Here is a 22,664-nt window from a genome sequence, read left to right on the forward strand (position 1 = left end):
AATGAAGAAATAAGAATTTAAAACAACAACAAAATACAGGGAGAGGCTTAGGAACCTCCGGGACAACTTTAAACATTCCAACATCCGAATCATAGGGGTGCCAGAAGAAGAGGGAGAGCAAGAAATTGAAAACTTATTTGAACACATAATGAAGGAGAACTTCCCCAGTCTGGCAAAGGAAATAGACTTCCAGGAAGTCCAGGAAGCTCAGAGAGTCCCAAAAAAGTTGGACCCAAGGAAGCACACACCAAGGCACATCATAATTCAGTTACCCAAAATGAAAGATAAGAATCTTAAAAGCAGCAAGATAAAAGAAGACAGTTACCTACAAAGGAGTTCCTATAAGACTATCAGCTGATTTCTCCAAAGAAATCTTGTAGGCAAGAAGGGGCTGGAAAGAAGTATTCAAAGTCATGAAAGGCAAAGACTTATATCCAAGATTACCCAGCAAAGCTATCATTTAGAATGGAAGGGCAGAGAAAGTGCTTCTCAGATAAGGTCAAGTTAAAGGAGTTCATCATCACCAAGCCCTTATTATAGGAAATGTTAAAGGGACTTATCTAAGAAAAAGAAGATGATCAAAACCATGAACAGTAAAATGACAACAAACCCACAGCTATCAACAACTAAACCTAAAACAAAAACAAACTAAGCAAACAACTAGACAGGAAGAGAATCAGATAAATGGAGATCATATGGAGGGTTAGCAGCAGGCAGGGGGAGGAGGGAATAGGGGAAAAGGTATAGGAAATAAGTAACATAAATGGTTGGTACAAAATAGACAGGGGGAGGGTAAGAATAGTATGGAAAATGGAGAAGCCAAAGAACTTGTATGTATGACCCATGGACATGAACTAAGAGGGGGACGAATGCATGTGGGAGGGTAAGTGCAGGGCTGAGGGGAATAAAGGGGTAAAATGGGACAACTGTAATAGCCTAATCAATAAAATATATTTTTTAAAAAAAGAAAAGAAATAAACCAAGCAAGCGAAATATAACCAGAGACACTAAAATACTGCTCTAAATTTTAAAAATAACCATCATGGTTGAAAAATACACTTCTCACCACTCCAATTGGTTTCAATATGGCCAGTGAGCCAGGAAAGAATTAAGGGGTTTTTTTTTTCCCTAGACTTATTTTATATCTCCTAAAAGGCATTGTCCACAGAGGTCAGAGATTTCTGCTGCAATTATTATTTCTAAGTGGAAAAGCTTTTTTTTCCCATAATCCTCCACAGGAAAATCTTTTCACAGCTTTATAATCATCGAAAATAATTAGAATAATAAGCCTTCTATGGACAAGAACTCACTACTGGGTAACAGAAGCAAGAGTTAAAATGAAATTATAATTAGAGTACATTTTGCTTAAAACCTGTTGGTGACTACTGCTGCTCTGAAGATAAGATCCAGACTCCTTTCCATAGCCTTGTCGGCCCTTCCATCCTCATTCCCAGCCACTTGCCTCCCTACTGTGTAACAGCAGCCGCTTGACCTTCTGTGTGGTCTTCAGTGGTGCCAAAGTCCTGCCTGGCACTGGCACATGCTGTTCCCTCTGTCTATAAAGCTCTATCTTGTTCTCTTTGCCTGGGTTTACTTGTTAAGCCCCAATTTAAGTGTTCCTTCCACAGGAAAGCTTTCTCTGATTCTCTAGATTAGAAAAGTTTTCCTTTTTTTAATTGAAATATATTGACATATAACATTGTATAAATTTAAGGTGTACAGCATGTTAATTTGATACATTTATATATTGTAATATGATTGCCATTGTAGCAATAATTAGCACCTCTATCACATTACATAATTATCGTTTCTTTTTAGTGGTTGAAATATTTAAGGTCCAGACTCCTAGCAAGTTTGATTAGAGTACAGTATTGCTGTCTGTAGTCACTGTACTGTGCATTAGATCTCTAGGGCTTATTTACTACTTATTGTAAGTTTGTTCCCTTAAACAACATCGGCGCTAACCCCACACCCATCTCACATTCCCTGGTAGCCACCATTTTACTCTGTTTTTACGAGCCCTGTTTTTAATATTCCACATGAGTAACATCATACAGTATTTGCCTTTTTCTGTCTGACTTATTTCACTTAGCATAATGTGCTCATGGATAAAGAAGATGTGAGATATGTATGTAATGGAATATTATTCAGCCATGAGGAAAAAAGGACATTCTGCCATTTGCAACAACATGGATTGACCTTGAGGAAAAATATTTCTTGAGTGTTTGTCTTCTTAGCATCCTCTTATTTTCCTTCATAGTCTTTATTGTCTGACTGCACCAGTCAAACTGTGACCCCCAGGAGGAAAGGGGCTGTCTCCTTTGTTCACCACCATATCCCAAGTGTGGTGTAGGTACTCAATGAGAAACACAGTTGAAGGCAGAGAAAGCGAACAACATACCCTGGAAATGATTTCCCCCATGAGAGGGCTGGTAAGGGAAGTGACCCAACAATCTCCTCTACTTTCTCCCTCTGCATCTCAGTGGTTTTGTCCAAGCTCTCCATTCCTAGTCTAACCCATTTTTTCAACCCACCCTCTATTCTTTAATAGTTGGTCTTCTCCCCTCTCAATGTAGCTTTTGTTTTCCCAATTTTTTAATAGAAGTTGGATATAGAAAAATATTTCAAGTCTTCTTAATGCCACTGTAAAAATAACAATAATGGAGTTCAATGGAAAATGGTAATCAGCTTTCAGATTCAATGTCGATTTGACAAGGGCAGCCACTGTTTAGTTCCAGTCAGCTGTCATGAGGAAATGAGGGCCCTGTGTGCCAGATTCTGTGTTTTCAGAAGTCAAGAATCCATCTTTTTATCTAAACCCTCCTATATTTAAATATTGGGAACTATTTTTTACTGTGAACATGTATTACCTTAATGAAGCATATCTATAGGCCAGAAGTGTCCCAGAAGCTACTACTTTGTGACCACAAAATAGTAAATAATTTAACTACAATGCAAGTCCGAATGAAAACAGTGGTATAATGGAAGTAAAAGCACCATGCTGTAGGGATATACATGGTGCAGCAATCACAAAATCACATTAATGGATACATTTTTCAAAAAAAATACTAGGCCAGGCCATGGCCAGTGTGGCTCAGTTTGTTAGAGCATCATCCTGTAAGCCAGAAGGTCATAAGTTTGATTCCCAGTCAGGACACATGCTTAGGTTGAGGGATCGGTGTGCAGTCGGGGCACGTACAAGAGACAACCAATAAATGTTTCTCTCTCACATTGATGTTTCTCTCCCCTTCTCTCCCTCCCTTCCCCTCTCTCTAAAGTCAATAAGCATGTCTTTGGGTAAAGATAAAAAAATAAAAATTAAATTAAATTAAAAATAGGTCAGGTGACCGCTCTGTGTGAGAGTATAGGCAAAGCAGGACTGCAGTGCCCCAATCTCGGTTGACTACCAGAGTCACACAGGTGGTCCAGTTATGGTCCATGACATGCTCTCCTGCCTGTATTTGCCTCCTGGATCTTGGCAATGAAGACAGAAAGTAAGGGAGGAATGATGATTAAAACAAAGAAAATAACCTTAGAAAGGAGCACATTGTTCTTTCAGAAAAGCACTACAGGAAATAAATTCAAGAAAAATGATTCACGGACATGTGTATTCACTGACAGTTCATTCCTAAATGCACCTTTGAGTTTAGATTTTGATTGTAATTTCCATTATTTTACTTTAAGATCCCTACTTCACTCCTTTGCCTCATCTTTTCAGTCTCCTAAGTAACCAAAACATTCAAACCTCTTTTTGCCACTTAATCCTAACCTAACTTCAACATTCTAATTTTCCTCTAGTAAAAATAATCTGAAATGCTACTTAAATCTAACCACCTTCTCAAAGCTTATTTTGACTATTCTTACTAACTCAACTTGTTTTCCCAAGCATTCTTTACCCCTTCCATTTCCCTAATCTATGACCCTTTGTGAATATCTCTGGGGAACTTCGTAACTGATGAAATCTTTTATGATTAACCTTAGGTAATTAATTTCCTGGAATACAGCCATAGCCCACAAAACTAATACTCATAGCCCTCTCAGGACTATCTGAAATCCTAGATAAGCATTTTGATGAGAACGTATATAAAGAAGTTTGAGCTCATATGGCACATAAAGAGTCAAGGATATTCACTGAAGCATTGTTTGTACAGACATGCGTTGGAGATCCTACAGGTTCAGTTCCAGACTACTGCAATAAATCAAGTGAAGGCATACCTCGGAGACACTGTGGTTTCAGTTCCACAACACCATAATAAAGTGAGTATCACAATAAAGCACATCGTATTCAGCTGGCGGAGGATCTTGCCTTACATTTGTGAAATACGCAACACCTATTAAGAGCAATAAAGCAAAGCACAGTAAAATGAGGTATGCTTGGTCATAGAAAAAAACTAGATAAACCCAAACGTCCATCATTTGGAGAATGGTTAAATGACCAGAATGTAACTATGCTGTGGATTACTATGAATGTTTCATGTATGAATACACACAGTAGTTCTTGGATTGGGATTGCCGGAAGCAGGGTCTGAGATAAAGATTCTTGTGCACAGATTTATTAGGGAGCTGCTCTGAGGAGAAGGGAGGAAGGCAAGCAGGATAGGGCCAGAGAAGACAGCTAGGGAAGAATCTGGTCTTAGCTGGAAACTAGCCTCAGTCTGATCCCATAGAAATCCTCTGAAGTATAAAGTGCACTACCAAGCGTTCCTTCCCCAACCCTGAGGAAAAGACGCTTTATACCCTGATACCCAACAGTTCTCAAAATGTTTAAGTTGCCTTCTTCCAGTGCACATTCACCCAATGTAATGGCCAGGAGATCTTTGGGGAAGAACTGAAAGAATCATTACTACAAGTGTGTGCAGTGGTATTGCATGGTCCTTCCTCCGTGGGGCCTTAAAGCCCATTTAGTCCATGGGTTCCAGGTGTGAAAACTAGCTCATGTTGAGAAACTCAGCAGGAGGTAATAACTTTGTACTTGAGTAACTGCCCTCAGCCTCCTCATCATTCAAGCTTGACTGCTTTTGATCTGCAGATTAACCAGTGCCTTTGTTATTGCCCCATCTATTTTACCCATGAGAGATACCATATTTTATTAACTACCTCCACAACTGCTACTGGGTCAAGCCCTTTGGCTGCCTCTCTGACCTCTGTATTATGATCACTGCATCCACCTAGCTTCTGGAAGTTGAGCATTAATTACCAGCTGGCCTGTATTACCTCGGTTTCCCCATCATCTCCATTGCTAGCTATGAGCCCAGCTCTGTGATTGCCTCTCCTCCTGTCCACTCTGGACTGCATGTGGCCTGCACATGAACTTCTTCATGATGCCGGTGCCCTCTCATCATACATTCCCCATGGCCTCGGTGAACAGTGTGTTCCCTGAGCCCTTCTGTGCAACGTAATCCCCCAGTGGATCTTCTCACCTCACATACCACAGTCACTCAGCAGGCTCCACTCTGAGCCTTCCACTCACTGTCTTCCATGGTAAATCAGGCATTTGTACCCAACTAGGTGTCAGCCAACATGTTTTCTATGCTTCTAGGGTCCATTTTAACAGGGTGTTTGCACCATCTTCCAAGGTCCTCACCAGGGTGTTAAATCCTGGATCCCAGGAGAGACTTCTATATCTAGAAAATATCTCTTATCCAAATTTGTGTTCTTCCTCACTTGGTTCAACAAAATCCTTGCCCATACCTACTGTCCCAGCTGTTGCAGGCACATTTTGCCAAGATGCTTCAGTTTTAACCAGGTATTGTGCCTTTCCTATCTTAGCTGGCATAACACACTCCTAGCTGGGTTACATTGAGATTTACCCTTAGATATTGGCTTACTGTCCAAAAAGACCAAGGCAGGGAGGGAGGCAAGTGCTGAAGGGGCAGAAACATGTTGTCTTGTAAGGGAGAGGCCTCTGTATTGTATTGAAGCAAATGAAGCATGCTAGCTCTTAACAGCAAAGAGTGTGCCACTTCTACAGGCTCAGAGGATTCAGGGAAATCTGCGAATTCAAGGTTTTTAGGGCCCAGAAGTCCCTCTCTCTCTTATGTCAAATTATCATTCTTTCCCATCCTAAACCCTGACTTTGGTATAGCACACCTGCCTTAGTCAAGATTTTACCATGTTTAGAGAATTCCTACTCATAATTAAGTCCTGGGCTGGGCCTTTGCTTCCTCTATCATTCTGCTGCAGGACGTGAGAGCCTCTTTATATGCTACCAAGGAAGTTCTAGGGATTTCATGCTTAACTTTAAATTGCCAATTAATCACTTTCAGCTTTTTGTTATTTTTTCCCAAAGTATCAATCAAACTTAGGAGTAACCATCAAATTCCATTCTTTTAAACGTTACTGTTCTCCCCATATTTCTCAAATGTCTGACACAAACCAATAGCTGATGTATTCCCTTCTACCAATGAAAGTTTTAACTTTACTGCTACCTTGTGTCAGGGAACATCCACGCTCCACCTTCCACCTCAATGGAGTCCTCAATGCCAGCCAGGCAGTAGTGATCCAGGTCCAAACTCCCATGAAAATATTGAGTTCCTGCTTCTTCAGACCACTCTTGCCACCAACTGTCACAGATTCTGGGTTCCCCAGGAAACAGACTCGAAGATGGAGACTAGTGTGTCAGATATATATTAGGGATCAACACATGGAAAGGAGGTGGAGGAAACAGCACTGGAAAGAGGGAAAAATGAAGCTATGATGTAGTCCCGACAAAGGCCTCAGCCAACGCCATGGTAGGCTCTCAAACTAGAATGACTGGTTGGCCCAAATTGGGTTTAGAGGGAGGACAGGACCTTTATACCACTGCATTAATTGTTCACTCAATGCGGGCATACCTTGAAAGGAGGCATGACCTCGGGTGAGGCAGCTTTCTTTAGCCACAGCAATACCTAAACAGGGCTGACACCTGAGGGCTCTCTTCAAGACATGCTGCCAGCAGTTAAGAGGAATAACATCTTCACTGCTGAAGGCAGATCTGGGTGACACATTACAACATTCATAACATGTACTCATGGCAATATCATGTGAATGCAAACCTTCTATTCTGCCTTCTAACTGGTATGAGAAAGAACACATTCACTAGATCAATAGCCACATACATGTGGCTATGTTAATTTGTCCCAGTGAAGACACCTCTTCTGACACAGCAGTTGCTACTACTACGTAGTAAAACCTGTGATCCTACATTTTGTTACCTGCCATGATTTATCCGGGTTTGTTTTTTTTTTTAGGGTCACATCAGTGCATTAAATAGGAACCGGGTACATGCAAAAAAAGGAAACTCGACCACCAACTTACACCATACACAAAAATAAACTCAAGATGGATAAAACACAAATATTAACTCGTGACACCATAAAAGTCATAAAGGAGATCACAGGGAGGAAAATCTCAGATATTCCATTTTCACCAGTATGTGCCCTAAAACAAGGGACATAAAGGAGAGAATGAACAAATGGGACTTCATCAAATTAAAAGGCTTCTGCACAGCTAAAAGAAAACATCAGCAAAATGAAAAGGGAACCAACTGTATAGGAAAATGTATTTGCCAGTGACACCTTAGACAAGGGTTTGATCTCCAAAACATATATAAAGAACTCACACAACTCCACACCAGGAAGAGAGACAATCCACTTAAAAAATGGGCAAAGGGCCCTGGCTGGTGTGGCTCAGTGGATTGACCATGGGTCTGCAAACCAAAGGGTCACTGGTTCAATTTCCAGTTGGGGCACATGCCTGGGTTGCAGGCCAGGACCACAGTTGGGGGCACAAGACCACCACACATTAATGTTTCTCTCTGTCTCTCCCTCCCTTCCCCTCTCTCTAAAAATAAATAAATAAATCTTTTAAAAAATTAAAAAATGGGAACAGGACCTGAGTAGACATTTCTCCAAGGAGGACATACAGACCCAGAGAAATATGAAAAGATGTTCAGCATCACTAGCCATCAGAGAGATGGAAATTAAAACCACAATGAGATACCACTTCAACCATCAGAATGGCCATCATAAACAAATAAAACAAAAGAAAAAGAAATAAAAAGAAGAAGCAAAACTGTCACTGTTTGCAGATGACATGATAGGGTACACAGAAAATCCTACAGACTCCACTGTAAAACTACTCGACCTAATAAATGAATTTGGCAAAACAGCTGGATACAAAGTCAATACTCAGAAATCAAAGGCATTCCTGTATACCAACAACGAAACTGCAGAAACAGAAATCAGGAAAAAAATCCCATTTGCTATAGCAACAAGAAAAATAAAGTACCTAGGAATAAACCTAACCAAGGAGGTAAAAGACCTATACCCAGAAAACTACACAACACTGAAGAAAGAAATTAAGGAAGACACAAACAAATGGAAGCATGTACCATGCTCATGGATTGGAAGAATTAACATCATCAAAATGGCCATACTACCCAAAGCAATCTATAGATTCAATGCAATCCCTATTAGAGTACCCATGACATATTTCACAGATATAGAACAAACATTTCAGAAATTTATATGGAACCATAAACGACCCCGAATAGCTGCAGCAATTTTGAGAAAGAAGAACAAAGCAGGAGGGATCACAATACCTGATATCAAACTGTATTACAAGGCCACTGTCATCAAAACAGCCTGGTACTGGCATCAAAACAGGCACATAGACCAATGGAACAACAGAGAGCCCAGAAATAAACTCAAGTCTTTACGGTCAATTAATATTTGACAAAGGAGGCAGGAGCATAAAATGGAGCAAAATCAGCCTCTTCAACAGATGGTGTTGGGAGATCTGGACAGCTATGTGCAAAAAAATGAAACTCGATCACCAACTTACGCCATACACAAAAATAAACTCAAGATGGATAAAAGACTTAAATATAAGTCGTAACACCATAAAAGTCCTCGAGGAAAACATTGGCAGGAAAATCTCAGACATTCCACACAGCAACATCCTCACAGACACATCCCCTAAAGCAAGGGACATAAAGGAAAGAATAAACAAATGGGACCTCATCAAAATAGAAAGCTTCTGCATGGCTAAAGAAAACGGCACCAAATTACAAAGAGAACCAACAGTATGGGAAAACATATTTGCTAATGATACCTCAGACAAGGGCCTGATCTCCAAAATATATAAAGAACTCACATGACTCCACTCCAGGAAGACAAACAACCCAATTAAAAAATGGGCAAAGGACTTGAACAGACACTTCTCCAAGGAAGACATACAGAGGGCCCAGAGACATATGAAAAGATGCTCAGCCTCACTAGCCATCAGAGAGATGCAAATTAAAACCACAACGAGGTACCATCTCACACCAGTCAGAGTGGCCAATATAAACAAAGCAACAAACAAATGTTGGAGAGGATGTGGAGAAAAGGGAACCCTAGTGCACTGTTGGTGGGAATGCAGACTGGTGAGGCCACTGTGGAAAACAGTATGGACTTTCCTCAGAAAACTAAAAATGGAACTGCCCTTTGACCTAGCAATTCCGCTGCTGGGATTATACCCTAAGAGCCCTGAAACACCAATCCAAAAGAACCTGTGCACCCCAATGTTCATAGCAGCACAATTTACAATAGCCAAGTACTGGAAGCAACCGAAGTGCCCATCAGCAAACGAGTGGATCCAAAAACTATGGTATATTTACACCATGGAATTCTACGCGGCAGAGAGAAAGAAGGAGCTTATACCCTTTGCAACAGCATGGATGGAACTGGAGAGCATTATGTTAAGTGAAATAAGCCAGACAGTGAGGGACAAATACCATATGATGTCACCTTTAACTGGAACATAATAAATAGAAGAAAAAAGGAAACAAAATATAACCAGAGACATTGAAGTTAAGAACAATCTAACAATAGCCAGGGCGGGGGGGGGGGGGGGGGGGGGCGCGGGGACAGTGGGAAGAGGGGATTACAGGAACTACTATAAAGGACACATGGACAGAACCAAGGGGGTGGGTGGAGGTGGGGGAGGGAGGCGGGTTCAGCTGGGGTGGGGTGGAGGGATGGGGAGAAAAGGCAGACAACTGTAATTGAATAACAATAAAAATTTAAAAAAAAAAGAACAATCTAACAATGTGCAGGGGGGAGTGGGGAGGGGACAGTGAGAAGAGGGGATTACAGGTACTACTATAAAGGACACATGGACCAAATCAAGGGGGAGGCTGGAGGTGGGGGAGGGAGGTGGGTTCAGCTGGGGTGGGGTGGAGGGATGGGGAGAAAAGGCAGACAACTGTAATTGAATAACAAAAAAAAAATTAAAAATATAGAATGGGAGGGCAGATAAAAGTGCTTCCCACACAAGGTCAAATTAAAGGAGTTCATCATCACCAAGCCCTTATTATATGAAATGTTAAAGGGACTTACCTAAAAAAAGATCAAAAATATGAACAGTAAAGTGACAACAAATTCACACCTATCTACAACTGAACCTAAAAAAACAAAAACAAAAATGAATTAAGCAAGCAACTAGAAGAACAGAATCACAGAAATGGAGATTACATGGAGGGTTATCGGCGGGTAGGGGGTGGGGGGAGAATGGGGGAACAGGGAATAAGAAGCATAAATGGTAGGTACAAAATAGACGGGGAAGTCAAGAATAGTATGGGAAATGGAGAAATGAAAGAACTTACATGTACAACCCCCATGGGCATGAACTAACGAGGAGGAATGATGGTGGGAGTTGGGTACAGGGCGGAGGGGAATAAAGGGAAGAAAAATAGGATAACTGTAATAGCATAATTAATAAAATATATTTTTGAAGAAAATACTATGTCACCATTAAGACTCATGTTTTTAGAGCAAAAAAATAAAAAATAAAAATCTTTTAACAAAAGAAAAGACAAATGACACAGGAGAGGTTATGGGCTTCACAAGGGTTGCTCAGCAAAACTACGACTGGATTCCACGACTGTTAACACAAAGGCAGAGATTCTCTTCACCAGATGACTTCTATAAAAGGTCTCTTAGTAGACACCCCCTCCAAATAAGAAGAGTGGTTATGCGATCAGAGTTCTGAACTGTTGAACATGTGGAACAGTTTCTTTTACTTGGCGCTTTTAAACCAGGGGTTGTAACTGAGAAAATTCAATCAATATTTCCCAGGTCTATATTCAGTTCTTAGGCACATGCTTAGTTTGGTTTTGGGTCTCCTTAAATCTCTGTTTTCTCTTATGAAATACTTCATTAATAATGCCATTGGTATATTATGCAAAAGAAAAAGAAACTTTCCACAATTTACCATCATGAGCTTTATTTCTTACCATGTGCCAGTTTTGTAATTTCAACACTAAAAAAAAAAAACCAGTGGAAATTGCAACGCTTAAGGCTGACAGCCACAAGATGGCAGAGTTTCCCATCTCATTTTTTCTTGTTTACATCATTCATTCATTGAAGAATTATTCTCTGAGGATCTACTATGTGTCCAGTGCTTTTCTAGGAATCAACAAATTACAAAAGAGTCACATGTTATGGTTCCTGCCCTTAATGAGCTTGGGGAAAAGGCACTCTGTTGGTAAGAAAAACACCCCTGAGAACCTTTAAATGAAAGTACCCATGATTACGTCCCAAATGAGTGCTACACACTGCTGTGTGAGTTCAGGAGCCAGAATAGGGAGGGAAGTCTGCATGGAGGAGGTAAGAACTGAACTGGGGCTTGAAGGATGAATAAAATAGACTGGAAAGAAAGAATAAGTCCCAGGCAAAGGGAACAGTGTGAGTCATGCTATTGAAGTAGAAATGAACAAAACAGGTGCCCAGGTCAGTGATGACACTAACCTGGTTATAACAAACAGATATTGGGTAAACAAGATTAAATAAATTAGATCTCCATTGATTTTGCTAAAGTTTTGCCCACCATAAAAGCTAAAGTTATCTGTTAAGTCTTGCAATAACTATAGCCTTTAGGCTGGCAATTGGGTCTAGCTTCAGTTTCATTATTTGTAAAATGTGCAGGTTGGACAAGATGACCTCTAATGGCCCTCACAAATCTTATAACAGAGAGAGAGAGAAAGATAGGGAGGTGGACAGGCAGGGAGGCAGGCAGGGAAATATGAAGGGAGGAAGAATAGAAGGAAGAGGAGGGAAATGGAAGGTAAGGGTGGGGGGGACAGGAGGAGAGGAAAAAGGAAACTGATTCTAAGTCCCCCAGCGATTGCTATATGGCCATTGTCATGTTTCCACTGCAAACACAGTGACAGTCTGGGGCCGTGATTAGAGCCTGGGCTCTACTGTTAGCTAGACAGTTGAAGTCCTGCATCAGTTACTTACTATCTGTTCAATAGTAGGCAAGTTAACTTAGCCTCTATAAGCCTCACTCGTTCAACAAATATGTATGTAACATATTAGTTGAATGGTCTAATCCTTACTATATGGTGAGACCTATGCCAGTCATTGGGAATAGAGAGATGAGTAGGACAGACAAGACCCCTTCTTTGGAGCTTACAGTTTTGTAGGTGGAACAGTCCAAAAATAATCACACAAGAAACTAGATAAAATTGTAATAAGTGCAAAAGTGCAGAGTGCTATGAGAGCAGATAACCTAAAGGCCTAACCCAGTCTGGTAGGTCAAAGGTTCCTCCAAGGAGGGATAAGCCAGGCAAAGCTGAGTTCATTTCAGGTCAAGTGAACAGCATGTGCAAGGGCTCTAAGACTAGAAGGAGCTTGGCATGGCAAGGGACTGAAAGGCCACAGTAGCTGGAGCACAGAACACTGCTGAGCTAAGGGCGGAGGAGAGATGGGGATATATAAGTCAACAGAGCCTAGGTTTTATACTGTCCTGAGGGCCCTATAAAATCTGTAGACTGTGCTCAAACAATGAGATGTCTCGCTTTCTGTATTTGTAAAGGAGGGAGAATAGTAACACCTCCTTGAATAAGGTAGCTGTAAAGATTAAAGGTCACCACCGCCCTCTCCCATCTGCACCTTCTTATTGAATCTGTCACCAAGTTCCATCAGCACTACCTTCAAGAAATCTGTCACCTTCAAAATTCATTTGCATCTCCAACGCCACCACCCCAGTCTGAGTCACTGTCTGAAGCCTGGACTCTTGCTAACTGGTCCCCTGACCTCCACTTTTGATCCCCTCCAATCCATTATCCCTGCATCAACTCAAATGGTCCTACTGAAATGTAAATCTGATCTTGGCACACCTTTACTTAAACCTTTCAGTGCCTTCTCACTGCTCTTAGGATACAGACCAGATCCTTAAGACATGCTAATGCTGCTCTCTTCCCTGAGATGGACTTTTCAGCTCCACACTCCCACCCTCTACTCACCTAGTTCATTCCAACTCATCTTTATTTTCTCTTCTTCAGGAAGTAAGCCTTCTCTGATCCCAGCCCACCGTCTATTTCAGGTTCTTTTGTAATTTACTCACTGAGAACCATGTTCTTTCTCTTCTAATCACTTGTCTGTAATTACACAGTCACCAGTGTGATTTTTTTAATGCCTGTTTCTTTCACTAAAATATAAACACAAAGAAAGCAAGGAACACATATTGTTTGCTTACTTTTGTACCTGCAGAACGTTGCCCAATGCCTGACATGCAGGAAGCACTCAGCGAGTATCTGTTTATTGAATTATCAAGATGATGGCTACTGCTACAAATAAAAATAACTGTAAAGGTAATAATAATTATTATTCTGTTATTTAATTATACTAAATATTATAATCATAAATATGCCATTTATTGATGATTATTGATAATTAACCAGGAACATATAAGCAAAATGATGGCACAGACCATGTTGCTGGTCAATAAATACTCTAGCACCTTTATTCAGGGCCCCAATATCTATATTTAGATCAATTATTATTATATAATTATAACTACCACCAGGCATGGTTATGAGACTCTGAAGTCAGACTAGACCTAAATCCTTGTTCCGCTACTATCTTTGTGATTGCAAACAAGTTAGTCTTTCTGGCATAGTGTTTGTTCTCAGACTCAGGAAACTTTCATGAGATTATGCAGGGAAAGTGCTTAGCACAGTGTCTGCAACGTAATATGCACTCAAAACTACTATTGTTACATCTTACAGATTCTTGATAGTTTGAACAAATACCTATTAAAATGTCCAGTGAAACCAAAATATCAAAGGGCCTGTGAGAGCATAATGTCCCAGCCTGCTGCTGGAAAAAAAAAGAAAAACAAAAACTCTGTCATGATATATTACAACCTACCTGCAATCAGGAAAACTAAAGAGGACTTTCAAGAAAACAAGAAAGGCTGTAGAACATTGAGTCAGAGGCCTCTGAGAATTAAAATGCATTGTTTATTGTATGAAACATTGTCTGGAATGCAAACACAGTGGAGAAGGCCCCAGAGGGCTGGCTATCTTAATGGTAGCAAACCACTGAGGGTACCAATATAAAATTCATACTTGACCTAATCTATCCTATCCCTCTGATTCTCCAAAACTTACTACCTTGAGGAAACTAAATTAATTGCCCATGTCCTTTGTTTGGAGTAATTAGCTAACAGTCCATTTTCCTCCACCCAAACGTTATCTGATCTGCTTAAGCCATTGCTACTCCTTTGGAAAGACACCTTTTAAAAAGGGATCTCTGGGTAGGAAAAGCCTTCACAATCCAAGGGATTAAATCTCAAATGGTGGAATCTAAGAAAATAAGACATGCAATGCATAAAATAGATTCAAGAAGAGCACATTGCCCTGTGTGCTCCAAATCAGGCAGTGATTAGCAGCAGGTGTTTGGCATAAGCTAGAGGGGATTTCAAATCCAATTTCAGACCTGAGATCTGCAACATACTAACTGGGGGATCCAGGTAAATTAATTAAATCCATTTTCTCAACTGTAAAATGGGGATAATAAGAATCTATCCTACCAGGTTTGTAGAAAAATTAAATGAAGTGGCATGAAGTCATCCAAGAAGAGCCTGGTATAATTTTTCAAGAGCTCACATATTTTTATTATTTAGTCACATCTGGTGATTAAACAGAGCTGGCCATGGCCTGCTCTTTTCTGAAACCATGGCAGGCTCCTCTCAGAGAGCACTGGGGCACGTGTGGTTGCCTGCCCTGTTTGCATTTCAGGCCGAGAGTGGAAGGAGCAGCAATGATGGGCAGCCCAGACCTCTGGCCACTGGTCCCAATTGACTAGTAATAGCCACGTGCAGGACATGAAGGGGTAAACTTACAAAGGCAGATGAAAAGCGACCCTCCCAAATAAAAATATAAAAGCACAATTCAGTATAATTATGCCCAGACCTCTGCTGGGAGAAGTTGGCACACTAATGTTTTACATAAAAGCCACTAGGCTGATTAACATCCTGAGTCCCTAAGGGGGGGGCGGGGGCGGGGGAAGTGGGAAGCCAGTATTAAGCACAAGGTTTCCTCTCTCCCATCTTCCCAACAACTACCCCGATGCCCCAGGCACCACCTTCCTTCCCAGTAAACCTCAGTTTTTCAGGCCCCTTCTGTCTGTTCCCAGAAACCTCAGATAGATTTGGCTTCCCACTTTAGAGCCTCCAGAGTTTTCCCAAGTCCTTCCTCTCTATTAAAACACACCTGTCCATTCCCTCAAGTCCTTACTATTTACTAGATGTCAGTGATATAATTCAGGGTGAAAGAAAGCACACTGATATTTTGATGATTTTGTTTCCCACCAACCCCAGACCAGAGTTTCAAAGAATGCATTATGAAAGATATTAAATCAGCAAATATTTCTGAGGGCCTACTGTGTACGTGTATGTAGCATTGTGCTAGGTCCTATACACCATACCAAGGAACAGAAGAATTGCCACAGTGGGTCTATCCAGCCGACTACCAAGGTGCTAACATCGTCAACAAAGAATGTGCTATGGAAAAAAACAGGGGTGGAACATTCATGCCATCTTCCTGGCAGGCAATTTAGCCAAACGTAACAAAAGCTTTAAATTTTTACATAATCTTTGACCCAAGAATTTTGCTAAGAATTTAGAATAAGGAAGTAATCAGAGATACATAAATGATGCAAGCACAATGACGTGTATTGCAGCATTATTTATAGTACCAAAAGCTTGAAAATAATCGAAATATCCAAAATAGCAGATTGGGTAAATAATTCATTCTGCATTCCTATGACAGAATACTGTATATATATTAAAATCATATTAACACAAGTCTCTTTAAAGACAGGAAAAATCTTTTTCTTGCTGAGTGTGAAATTTTTTGTTTTAATTTTATGCACACAAAAAAGATTAAAAAGATGTATCCTAAATGTTGAAAAACTGGTTATCTCAAAATGATAGGATTACTAGTGACCTTTCCTGAGTTATATATTCTAACTATCCAAAAAGAAACGTTCTTTTCTTAATTGGAAGAAACAATGAAACATCTATTTTTTTAAATATAATATTCCTGAGAAGACTGTATGCCTTTCTTATAACATCCAAAGGAACGATACTGCCATCTTCTCCCAATGTAGCCATTTATGGTTTTGCATTTGTAACTGTGTCTAACACTCATAATCCTTTTTGCTTCTGATTAGTAACTTCTTATGCTATTATTTTTTTAAGTAATTGTACATTCAAAGGAAGCTGCAAGAAATGTATAGGGAAGATCCACGCACCCTTTCCTCAGTATTCCCCAACGTTAGCATCTTATACAACTGTAGTGTAATACCAAAACCAAAAAATGGACATGGGTATAATCCACAGTGCCTCAGATTTCAAGTTATACATGTACACATTTGTGTCTGCGTGTGTGGGGGTGTGGGTGTTTAGCTCTCTATAATTTTATCATGTGTGTAGCCTCGCATAAGCACCACCGCAATCAAGATATAGAACATTTCCATCACTACAAGGCTCCCTCTCCAATTACCTAACCCCTAGTAATTTCTGAACATTCTTCCACCTCTATAATTTTGTCATTTCAAGAACGGTATACAAATGGAAATACATAATATGTAACCTTTGGGGATTAGCCTTTTCCCTCAGCACAACCTGTCTGGAGATTCACCCAGGCTGTCACATGTATCAATAGTTCATTCCTTTTTTTTTCCCCTTACTAAGTACTATTCTAAGGTATGGATGCACCACTTCATTGAACCATTCACCCACTGAAGAGCATCTGGATGTTTCCAGTTTTTGTCTATTACAAATAAAACTTCTATGGACATTCATGTACAGTTTAAATATTTTTTTAATTCTCAATTTACGTCACCCAAGACCGCGAGAAAGCCTCTTCCCCCTCAGTACTAGGACTTGTTGAACAAATCCATGTTTACCTCACCCACACACGTACAGTTTTATGAGAAACAAGCTAGACTGAACTGGATTCCAGTTCTAAAAGAACTGGACTTATACTGTATTTTCTCACTGAATAATACTTTTCAAATTTTCTGCCTCTGCCCCTGGACTGTGAGCTACATGGACACAAGGACCATAACTCAATCATCTGTACTCCTAGGGCAGGCACAGGGCCTCCCATCAAGTAGGCGTTTAGAAAATGTCAGGATCTCTAGGGGTGAATGGGGCCCAGGGATAGATGTTTTAGAACAAACTCCATGGATTATAATAGGCAGTCAGGGTTAAGAACTACTGTTGAGCTGAACATACAAATACGCAAAGGGAAAGAAGGAAAATTCATGATAGGAAAGGGCAGACTCAGAACAGGGGGGATATCAATGTTTTGTTATCTTTCTGTGCCTTAGAGAGAGTTCTGTGTCCACATTAGCCTCTAGACTGCACAGTAGGGAATCCATCATTTCCATGACCGTGTTTGAAAAGTGCTATTGTTGAATCTCTACGGCTGACTGGGGCTTTACCTATTTCAAAGGTCGCCCCACACATCTTTGGAGCCCCAGACACCTTCAGGAGTCTGATGGAAAAAGCAATTGGCAATATGAATTACCTGGAGGTGCTTATTTGTCTAGATGAGATCATTATGTCTGGCAATGCTTTGGAGGAGAGGAACGATGACTTCTTATATTACTGGATCACCTGGGAAACCCAGCCTAAATTGTCCCTTGACAAATGCCAGTTCTTCCAGACCTCAAAATATGTTGGACAGCCCTGACTGGTGTGGCTCAGTGGGCTGGGCGTCGTCCCGCAAACTGGAAGGTTACAGGTTTGATTCCCGGTCGGGGCACATGCCTGGGTTTCGGGCCAGGTCGCCTGTTGGAGGCGTGGGAGAGGCTACTGATTGATGTTCCTCTTGCACATCGATGTTTCTCTCCCAATCTCCCTCCCTTCGCCTCTCTCTAAAAATAAAAATAAATAGATCCTTTAAAAAATATACTGGACATATAAAATCTCACAGGGGCTGGGCACAGATTCTGGAAAGATCACTGAATGGCCAGGGTCCAAATTCTTTAAATATTTGAGTGATTCAGCAGACACTACCACAGTTGGTTGAGGGACTATTCAAAAATTGTAAAACACTTCACTGAGTTGGCTTACAGCACAGGTGGCAAACACAAGGCCCATGGGCCGAATCCGGCCCTCCACCTTGTTTTATCCAACCCAGCAGCTTGTTTCTACCCAGCAACAGCACCAAGCTCCTTGCCCCTAGTTAAGGAGTAGCTGCATTTGTACAGTCCTAAAATTACATTCAGCCCTTTGAAGGCAACCGCGAGGCTGATGTGGCGCCCTGTGAAAACAAGTTTGACACCCCTGGCTCAGGGTAATGAGATCATAATTGTAGCACACGTGAGTTGAAGAGGGAGGGGAAGGCAGGCACAAAATACCAGGGACTGTGGAGGTCACTGTGGAGGTCAGAACTTGTGCTGGGGGCACAACTATACTACATATCAAAATAAAGCTGCTCTGGGATTGGGGGGAGGGGCAAAAACAATCACACAAAGGCGTTCTCACCTGGCCAAACTTCTCCCATGTGCCCTACCTCTTACTTGAACTTTTTCAGGTTGGCAGGCTCCTGGCTCATGGTTCTGTTTTAGCAGCATGTGCTGTCTACCACTACCAATGCCTTGGATAAACTGATGCCAGTTTTGAAGACTTGGGATCTGTGCTATGTCATGAAAAGACAAAGCAAAGATAACCACTGCTTTTTGCCAAGTGGAATCTTTCAGCTTATGAGACCTAGAATCTGACTCAAAAATTCAAATTTGTAGTAGAAAGTGGACATTTCTAGACAACATCCTCAGGTACTTGGTGCCCTGGAAGGCAGGGAGCACAGGCCTTGACTGATTGACTGACTGAGGAAAGGGCATCTCCTTTATGGTGGAGGGGTGAACTATTGGCTGGGTAGGGAGAGTGGAAAGCAAAGAGTAACAAGTGCAGACTCAGTCTCTGGAATTGAGAAGAAAGCTGCAAAATGCCTTCCCTGAGCTTGCTTGGAGTCAAGTAAACTAATTCAAGAAAAGCCCTGCCTCTTTTTCACAGGTCCCCAAAATGCTTGTTTCAGCCTCCTCCTGCCCTATGGAGAGAGGCAGGCTGAAATCTCATATTAGAATATGGAAAGGCTGTGACCCAGAAGTCCCTGTTCTCCTCCAAGCTGAGAAGTGAGGTGAGAGCTGCATTACCCAGGTGTGTGCCTTGGATTCTACCTTTCTCGAAGGAAAAGGGGTCATGGTAGCCCAGGTGCCGACAATCATATCTGACATGAACTAAATAGCTGGAAAAGGTAGTACTGCTGCCAAAAGCAGGACTGGCGAGAGCGAGGGGAGGAAGGAAGGGCAGGGTTGCTTTAAAGCATGTTAATGCCTTGGGCCCTCAGGGGCAACTGTGATCATGACCCTGAAGAAGAGGCCAGAAAGCTCCTTGACTGGTCCCATTCAGGCCTCCCCTCTCTCAGGAACACCACAGTCGAGTAGTCATGATCAAAAAAGGAGAGGAGAGTGGGAAAAGGCACAGACAGAAGGCTGTGTGGGATTTGCAGGAGGAGGTATCTAGGGCATTTTGCTGTTATGCCCAAATTTGTGGTGGGAGGGCTTGACCCTCTGTTCACATCTGCATTGGGGAAGTCATTGTCTATCTTCTGTACTCACCTGGAGGCTGCTGACGGAACGGGTAAGTGAGTCTTCCTTTGTAATGACTCCAGAGTTTTCTCCCCAGGCAGTATGTAACAGTTGAGGCTTTTGACTTGTTTAAACAAGGGTTAAAATCTTGGCTTTACCACTTATTAGCTGTGTGAGCCTGGGCAGTTTAATTCAGCTCTCTGAATCTCAGTATTCCCATCTGTAAAATCAGAATAATAATACTTATACAGTAATACTTAAACAATTGTGCTGTCCAAATGAAATAATATATATCAGTGTCCTGATATCTAAGACAATTTTACATGGTGAAAAAAACATAAGCACTGAGGCAAGTCAGACTCAGGGTTGGGCAAGCCAGGGTCATCTGTAACACGAAACACTCCAATGACCATCAATACTTACGCCACAAGCACTGGCACATCCGGGTATGGTGGGGCCTGAAGATTATACCATTTGGGTTAAATACAGTTTTTAAAGTGAAAAATTAGAGACAATTCCGAATATTTACTTACAATCAGACAATAAATCACAAGAAATTACATGTTTTAAAAACTCACAAATACCACGTACATCACAAAACTGAAAAAAACAATGTTTTTCATTAAATTAACACACCTCTATGCTACCCTTTTTTGATCTGGGGGCTGCATATCTTTTGATCACCTCTTCAACTGAAACCACTTTTTGTAGTATAATTTCTTTTTATTTTTTAAAATTTGTTATTGTTGTTCAAGTACAGTTGTCTCCACTTTCCCCCTGCCACTACCCCCCACCTGAGCTATCCCCACTTCCCACCCTTGATCCTAACCCCCTTGGTTTTGTCCATGTGTCCTTTATAGCTGTTCCTGAAAACCTTTCCCCCTTTCCCCCCCATTATCCCCTCCCACCTCCCCTCTGGTTACTGTCAGTTTGTTCTTAAATTCACTGTCTCTGGCTATATTTTTCTTGCTTGTTTTTTTTAACAAACAATCCAATTAAAAAATGGGCAAAGGACTTAAACAGACACTTCTCCAAGGAGGACATACAAAGGGCCCAGAGACATATGAAAGGATGCTCAGCATCACTAGCCGTCAGAGAGATGCAAATTAAAACCACAATGAGATACCACTAATTTTTTAAAGATTTTATTTATTTATTTTCAGAGAGAGGGAAAGGGAAGGAGAAAGAAAGGGAGAGAAACATCGATGTGTGAGAGACACATCAACCAGTTGCCTCTCGCATGCCCCCTACTAGGGACCTGGCCGCAACCCAGGCATGTGCCCTGACAGGGAATTGAACCAGTGATCTTTTGGTTCACAGGCCAGCACTCAATGCACTGAGCCACACTAGCCAGGGCTGTACTGTAATTTCTATAGCAAGAATAGAAAAACAATTTAGTTTTTTCTGAGTTTAGAAAAGTATTTTTCAGCTTCACTACCACTCATCACTGGTCGATGTAATATAAATTTTCTGGATTGTCAAATTTGGAAAAACCTCTATCAAACCTCTATCATTTCTTTTATATATTAGCTGCAATATTTTAGGATATGTCATGTTTTTATATAATGACTAATCTTAAATAACCTTTGGATTTACTACTTTAGAAATGTTCCCACAAGTCATTCCTACACTGGTATAGCCAGCAATAACTTAACTATATGCAGAAGTGATAGCAAACCACGTAACTACACCCACTAAACCCAACTCAACTTCTGCTTGGTTGGATCCTCCAAAGGAACAGCTCTGGTAAAGACAGAACTCTCCCTAGAAGACAAAGAAATGCAGAAAATATGAAAAGCGCAGAATTGTTTCCTGGGTTGGGAGAAGATAGACAACATATTTTTAATATATCTTGTATCTTCATGTGTAGATTCAAGGTTAATATGTGTATTCCCTTCCCATATACATGCAGGGTGTCCAACCTGTGTCAGGTGGGCCGCATGCAGCCCAGGATGGCTAGGAATGCGGTCCACACAAAATCGTAAATGTACTTAAAATTTTTTTTTTTTTGCTCATCAGTTTTCATTAGTGTTTGTGTATTTAATGTGTGGCCCAAGATAACTCTTCTTCTTCCAATGTGGCCCAAAGATGCCAAGAGGTTGGACACCCCTGACAGTGTTGTGAAGTCCATTGATAAAACTTAGAAAATGATGCCCCAGAAGAATGAAGCCTCAGAGGAAAACTGGGGGAGCCAACCTACAGCAGGAAAGGCTACACCACCATTGAACTCTAGACTTGTTCTGTGGCAAAAGACTTTCTAAAGGGCAGCAAAGACAGAAATCTGAACGTAAAAGATGGACAGATTTAACTGTACTGTATTAAACTTCAAAATGCCTGTGTAGTTAAAGCAAAGGAAATCAAACAAAAAAATAGGGAAAATAAGCACTGGTTATTCATATTACAAAGGATCAGTAGCCCCAATACAGAAATCAATTACAATTTTGAAAGCACGAGGAATCCAATAGGAGAACCATCAAAGCACATGAACAGATCATTAACAAAGGAAGAAATACAAAAGGAAAAACTGAAAGAATTGGCAAGGATTTAGGATAATTAAGCCCTATTGAAAATGTAAATCAATTCACCTTCACATGGGGCAACTGGACAACATAAAAGTAACACTAACATTTATAATGAGCTTGCTATTTGCTAAGTACTCTGTGAAGTGCTTTACACTGATTGACTTATTCCATCCCACTTAACTTTATTGATATTCAATATGCACCATTTGTAATAATGAAGAGTCAAGAC

The 22,664-nt window shown here is 40.9% G+C and overlaps 1 long non-coding RNA gene across 1 annotated transcript in view; it reads right to left on the reverse strand.

The window, feature by feature from the left end:
• LOC112310405 (uncharacterized) overlaps positions 1-22,664 on the reverse strand; it is an 80,623-nt gene that overhangs the window by 39,337 nt on the left and 18,622 nt on the right. The window contains exons 2-3 of the long non-coding RNA XR_002975380.4: positions 19,944-20,133; positions 17,849-18,197 (exon numbers count right to left, since the gene is read on the reverse strand). This is a non-coding gene — a long non-coding RNA (uncharacterized lncRNA). The remainder of the gene's footprint in view (positions 1-17,848; positions 18,198-19,943; positions 20,134-22,664) is intronic.

This window comes from Desmodus rotundus, chromosome X (genome assembly GCF_022682495.2).
Source record: "Desmodus rotundus isolate HL8 chromosome X, HLdesRot8A.1, whole genome shotgun sequence".
Lineage (NCBI taxonomy): Eukaryota > Metazoa > Chordata > Mammalia > Chiroptera > Phyllostomidae > Desmodus > Desmodus rotundus.